This window comes from Triticum dicoccoides, chromosome 1B (assembly GCF_002162155.2).
Source record: "Triticum dicoccoides isolate Atlit2015 ecotype Zavitan chromosome 1B, WEW_v2.0, whole genome shotgun sequence".
Classification (NCBI taxonomy): domain Eukaryota; kingdom Viridiplantae; phylum Streptophyta; class Magnoliopsida; order Poales; family Poaceae; genus Triticum; species Triticum dicoccoides.
In genome coordinates this window covers 222,139,078-222,145,713 of record NC_041381.1, presented here as the reverse complement: position 1 = coordinate 222,145,713, position 6,636 = coordinate 222,139,078, and the positions used below count along the sequence as shown (strand labels likewise).

At 45.3% G+C, this 6,636-nt stretch overlaps 1 long non-coding RNA gene across 1 annotated transcript; it reads left to right on the top strand.

Annotated features, from left to right (window-relative positions):
- Positions 1 to 470: 470 nt before the first annotated feature.
- On the top strand, positions 471 to 6,245 carry LOC119329152. The gene is made up of 2 exons (XR_005159325.1): positions 471 to 531; positions 5,574 to 6,245. It is a non-coding gene; the product is annotated as an uncharacterized LOC119329152 (long non-coding RNA).
- The last annotated feature ends 391 nt before the right edge of the window (positions 6,246 to 6,636 follow it).

The following is a 6,636-nucleotide window of genomic DNA, read 5'->3' as shown; positions in this document are numbered from 1 at the left end:
ATTTTCATCGACAACATGTCTTTAGCGGGTCTCTGCGCCATTTGGCGCAACGGGTCAACTAGTAGTAGTAGATGTAGGCAGGAGTCGGTCTATTAATCTTGGACGTGATGCCTATATACATGATCGTTGCCTTGGATATCGTCATAATTATTAGTTTTTCTGTCAATTGCCCAACAGTAAATTGTTTACCCACCGTATGCTATTTTCTTGAGAGAAGTATTTAGTGAAAATCACGGCCCCCGGGTCTATTTCCTATCATATTAAAACCAAAAATACCTTCTGCAATGTTTATTTATTTATTTTATTTTGTGTTTTAGTTAGATATATTATCAAATCCCATAAAATATAATCTATCTTAGTACTTTTGAGGCATTGACAACCCTACACGCGTTGGATTGTAAGTATTTGTTGTTTCTATGCAGGTGTTGTTTACATAGTGTTGGTTGGTCCTCCTACTGGATTGATAACTGATGTCGCTTGAACTACGTCGGTATTTCTCCAAAGAGGAAAGGATGATGCAGCACAACTACGGTAGGTATTTTCCTCAATTATGAAACCAAGGTATCAATCTAGTAGAAGAACCAAGCAACACTATGTTAACGGTACCTACACACAAAGAATAAATACTTGCAACACGACGCTTATGAGGGGTTGTCAATCCCTCTTACGGGTAACGGCGTAGGAAGTTGTCAAGTTGATGGGATAAAATTGTGATAGATTGGATCAATAGATCTCGAATAAACGCGAAATAGAATATGCAAATAAAAAGTGCAGAAAGGTATTGTTGGGTTTCTAGAATAATAGATCTGAAAACAAAAGCAAATAAAAAATACCTCAAAGGAGAATATGATAAAGAATAGACCCGGGGCCGTATATTTCACTAGTGGCTTCTCTCAAGAAATAGCACACTGTGGGTAAACAAATTACTGTTGGGAAATTGATAAAACCTCAAATAATTATAATGATATCCAGACAATGATCAATATATAGGCATCACGTCCAAGATTAGTAGACGGACTCCTGCCTGCATCTACTACTATTACTCCACATATCGACCGCTATCCAGCATGCATCTAGTGTATTAAGTTCATGAAGAAACAGAGTAATGCAATACGAATGATGACATGATGTAGAAAAGATCTATTCATGTAGGAATAGACCCCATCTTGTTATCCTTAATTGCAACAATCAATATGTGTCTTATTGCCCCTTCTGTCACTGGAAAAGAACACCGCATAACCGAATCCATCACAAAGCACCTCTTCCCATGGCAAGATAAATCGATCTAGTCAGTCTAACTAAACCAAAGATTCAAAGAAGAAATATGAGGCTATAAATAATCATGCATATAAGAGATCAAAACTCAAATAACTTTCATGGACAAAATAGATCTGATCATAAACTTAAAGTTCATCATATCCCAACAAACACACTGCAAAAAGAGTTAGATCAAATAGATCTCCAAGAGAATAGTGTAGTTTCGGGGAAACGACACCTATGGGTCCACGAGGATCCCTTCTACAGTTGGCGGGCGCGAGGTTGTGAAAAGAGCGGGTCTGGTGAGTCAGTACGAGGAGATTTTACCCAGGTTCGAGCCGCGAGGATGTGTAATACCCTAGTCTTGCTTTGGTATATATTTGAGTGTTCTTGAGTTCTTGAACTAGCTACGGTGTGTGCGTAGTCCAAAAAGTCTAAATCCTTCCTCAGTAAGCCTCAAGCCTCCTTTTATAGGTTAAAGGGGTCGCCATAGTGGCACACATGAGGTGGATAGTATGTACAGTGTACAAGCTTATCGCCTGACATCACAGGAGAAAACACATTTAATGTGCTACTTAGGTGTCCTCTTGCTTTATCAGGGACGGCAACAAAGCCCATTCCATCCGTCGCTGCTTCGTCTTGCTTCGACACGCGTCTAGGCCAACGAGGCATGTAGTGCCATGTAGGCTGGCTGGCTGCTGAGCTGGTGCGGTCACAGTGTCTTCACGAAGATTTGCATGCCACCACGCAGGTGCTTGACTAGTTGGTCTAGAAGCCACACATAGCCACGTGGGTACTTTCTTAGTTGGTGGGTCGGCCGCTGAGCTGGGTCCGCGACGGGGCGGTAAAGCCTTGCCGCGGTCTTGCTGATATTCCCGGCAAGGGTCTTGCCGGGGCCTTGTGAGCGCCCTCGGAAAGAGTCTTGCCGGGGCCTCGTGGGCGTCCTCGGCAAAGGGGCCTTGCCAGTGTCTTGCCTTCTGGTTCTCATCCAGGCCTCAAAGGCCTTTTGTCTTCACAAAGATCTGCATGTCACTAATGACCCATAAGTATAGGGGATCTATCATAGTTCTTTCAATAAGTAAGAATGTCGAACCCAACGAGGAGCAGAAGGAAATGACAAGCGGTTTTCAGTAAGGTTTTCTCTGCAAGCACTGAAATTGTAGGTAACAGATAGTTTTGTGATAAGATAAATTATAGCGAGTTACAAGCAATGGAAGTAAATAAAGTGCAGCAAGGTGGCACAATCCTTTTTGTAGCAAAGGACAAGTCAGGACAATTTCTTATAATGAGAAAAGAGCTCCCGAAGACACATGGGAATTATCGTCAAGCTAGTTTTTATCATGCTCATATGATTCGCGTTCGGTACTTTGATAATCTGATATGTGGGTGGACCGGTGCTTGGGTACTACCCTTACTTGGACAAGTGTTCCACTTATGATTAACCCCTATTGCAAGCATCCGCAACTACAAAAGAAGTATTAAGGTAAACCTAACCACAGCATTAGACATATGGATCCAAGTCAGCCCTTACGAAGCAACGCATAAACTAGGGTTTAAGCTTCTGTCACTCTAGCAACCCATCATCTACTTATTACTTCCCAATGCCTTCATGTAGGCCCAAATAATGGTGAAATGTCATGTAGTCGACGTTCACATAACACCACTAGAGGAAAGACAACATACATCTCATCAAAATATCGAACGAATACCAAATTCACATGACTACTAATAGCAAGACTTTACCCATGTCCTCAGAAACAAACATAACTACTCACAAAGCATATTCATGTTCATAATCAGAGGAGTAATAATATGCATTAAGGATCTGAACATATGATCTTTCACCAAATAAACCAATTGGCATCATCTACAAGAAGTAATCAACACTACTAGCAACCCACATGTACCAATTTGTGGTTTTGGATACAAGATTGGATACAAGAGATGAAATAGGGTTTGAGAGGAGATGGTGCTGGTGAAAATGTTGATGGAGATTGGCCCCCTCCCAATGAGAGGATCGTTGGTGATGACGATGGTGATGATTTCCCCCTCCCGGAGGGAAGTTTCCCCAGCAGAACAGCTCTGCCGAAACTCTCGATTGGTTCCGCAAGGTTCCGCCTCATGGCGGCGGAGTTTCGTCCCGTAAGCTTGCCTTTGATTTTTTCCAGGGTAAAAGCCTTCACATAGCAGAAGATGGACACCGGAGGGCCACCAGGGGGCCCAGGAGACAGGAGGCGCGCCCAGTAGAGGTGGGCGCGCCCCCACCCTCCTGGCCAGGGTGTGGGCCCCCTCTGGTGTTTCTTTCTCTCAATAATTCTTATTAATCCCAAAAATATCTTCCGCGGAGTTTCAGGATTTTTGGAGCAGTGCAGAATAGGTTTCCAATGTTTGCTACTTTTCCAGACAGAATTCCAGCTACCGGCATTCCCCCTCTTCATGGTAAACCTTGTAAAATAAGAGAGAATAGCCATAAGTATTGAGATATAATGTGTAATAATAACCCATAATGCAATAAATATTGATATAAAAGCATGATGCAAAATGGACGTATCAACTCCCCCAAGCTTAGACCTCGCTTGTCCTCAAGCGGAAGCCGATATCAAAAAATATGTCCACATGTTTAGAGATAGAGGTGTCGATAAAAATAAAATACGGACATGACGGCATCATGATCATTCTTATAACAACAACATATATAGATTTTATCATATAATTTCTTATGCTTAAGTAACAATCAATTCACAATGTCAAGTATGGTTCAGAAACTTCATTGGAAACTAACAAACTAAAATCTCAGTCATTGAAGCAATTGCAATTTATCATAACATCAGAAAGAGTCAAGAATAGAGCTTTTTAGCAAGTACACATACTCAACTATCATGTAGTCTTCTACAATTGCTAACACTCATGCAATACTTGTGGTTTTGGAGTTTCAACTGGACACTAAGAAAGATAGGGGCTTATTGTGTTGCCTCCCAACGTATTCACCTTCAGGTGATGTCAACAATAATATTCCATGCTAACTTACATCCAATTGGATATATAGGGTGGGTCTATTATGATAACACCCCTTAAGACCTTATTCTACTAACACTAATTCTTATTCTGCTAACACCCCACCCCATGTCCTCCCGGCAACCCCCACACCCCCGCTCCCCACCTTCTTCCTCGCCGCCCCCACCCTCCCACTGCCGCACCCACCTTCTTTCATTGCCTCCCCCCTCCCTCGCGTTCCCCCACGCCGCCAGCTACCGGGGCATCCACATCCGTTGTCGACCGCCCTGCCTACCCGAAAGAGCGCCCGTCCCCTTCCATGTTTCTCCGCCTCCCTCGGGCTTGTCGGCGAGCCGCCCATCTTCCCCGCACCTTGTCGCTGCTCCAGTCTTCCTCCCTGCGATCCATCCCCATCCCCGCTCCCACCTGCCTCACCCCCACTGCACCACTTCTCCACTATCGCCCTGCCACATCTGGGCAACCGGTGACATCCCAGCAACCGCCAGATCTTGCGGGATCCTCCACCTCCCTCCTCCCGTGTCTGCTCCGGCCTTCCCGCTGGAGGCACCACCTCCTCTTCCTCTCTGGCGCAGCCCTCGCGGCGCTCCCAATGACTGGTCGCGCATCCAGGCTACCCTACCTTACCCTGCTCCTCAGCTCCCCGTCGTCGCGGTCCTACTTCAGTCCGGGCAACACGGCGATGCAGCCCAAACCCAGCCATCGCCGACCAGGTCCGCACCACCACCATCAGATCTATCCCACCATTGCTTCCCCAGACCAGAGGCACTTATGATCCGAGCTCCCATCTCCCCCAAGCCTTCTTCGAGCAGCACAGAGTCCGGCGATGGCCATCGGTTCAGTGCAGCTCGGAGGCGTGATGTGGTTCCCAGTCTCCGGTGTAGACTGCTGCAACGTTGCGTGTGCTTTGCGGCGCTTGCAGTTTCTGACCGTGGACCATCAGTTCGTTTTAGATGAGGAAGTAGACAGGATTGCATTTTTTGGCTGGTGTGCAGCGCCCGCAGCCAGGCTGTGTAGTACGAAGGCGTGGGTTTGCAGTGTGGTGCCCGTGTGCGTGCAATCCACGATGATGTATAGGTGCTGCTCGGCCACAAGTGTTGACCGATAGGTGCAGCTCAGCCCAGGCCGAAGTAAGCAGGACAACGCGTGTGCCTGCTTCCCAACCCCGGGAGCAGCAGGTACCCCATGTTGTAGTTCATCGCATTCATTTGTTTTTTCCTATGAAAAAAGTTAAGCGCACTTCGATGATGACTATTTTTTTGGATCAGTTTAACCATTTTTTGACATGGCCAGTTTTGACGCAGGAGGTCGCCGTTCTGTTTTTTCTGAGGTTCGGGGTGCACCGCAGTCCCTTGCATGTGTGCGTGCAGTGCGCGAGTGCACATGAAGAAGCTCCATGGGATGCGTTTGGTGTATTTGCAGCTCACCTTGGTTTCCTGTCGGCAGCTCACTTTAGTTTCACTTGCCCGCGACGCAGTGTAGTTTTGTGCACTTCATGCCCATTAGCAAATAGTTTTGTGTGTATTTTTTCAGAGTATGGATGTTGATTTGGGTGAATTCAGTTTCTAATGAAGTTTGTTAAAATGCCTCTATGTAGTTCGGCTGGCGTCGGCATGAGGTTCACTTCTACATGGTAGCTTGGACGCCTTGGCGTTGCACGTCGTCATTTGCTGTGGTGCCATGCGGGTGTGTGCGGTGTGCAGCTCGGAGCAAGCAGCCATGCAGTTTAGACCGTTGTTTGTGGATTTTTTTTGTCGATCAAATGTATCCGGTTGGGATATGATGTATTGTGTGTAAAAACTAGTTGTTGAGAAGTTTATTTCAACAAGCATTAAATAGTTCATTTTCGAGAGAGAAATGTGTTGATGCAGCCCACTTCGAGGAGTCTTGTGGTTCATTGCATTCAACGAGGAGTCTTGTTGTCTCATACAGTTTGCTATAAAACTGATAGATGTGGCTTTGAAGCTCATTTTGTTGTCCCATGCAGTTTGCTATAAAACTCTTCGTGGTTCACTTGTCTCACTTGTAAAACAAGGAAAATAATATCTCAAAGAAGCTCGCTTCTATATTGGATGTAGTTTACTCGGTCAGTCCCTGTGGTCCACTTGCTTGGTCAGCGGACGTAAAAAAATAGTAAGTATGAAAAAAGACAACAAAAACTCATGAGGTTCACTTTTGGTGGTGTTGCGGTTCACTTTCGGGAGTGTTGCGGTCCACTCCCGTTCAAAAAAAAAAGCTGAAAAAAAGACAACAAAAATTTGTGCGAGAAAAGTTTACGTTCGACAAAAAGAAATCATGAAGTTCACCTGACTGTCTGTTGCAGTGCAGTTTTCAGTTTGAAGCAGTGTGTTCTTCTGTCCGACGACG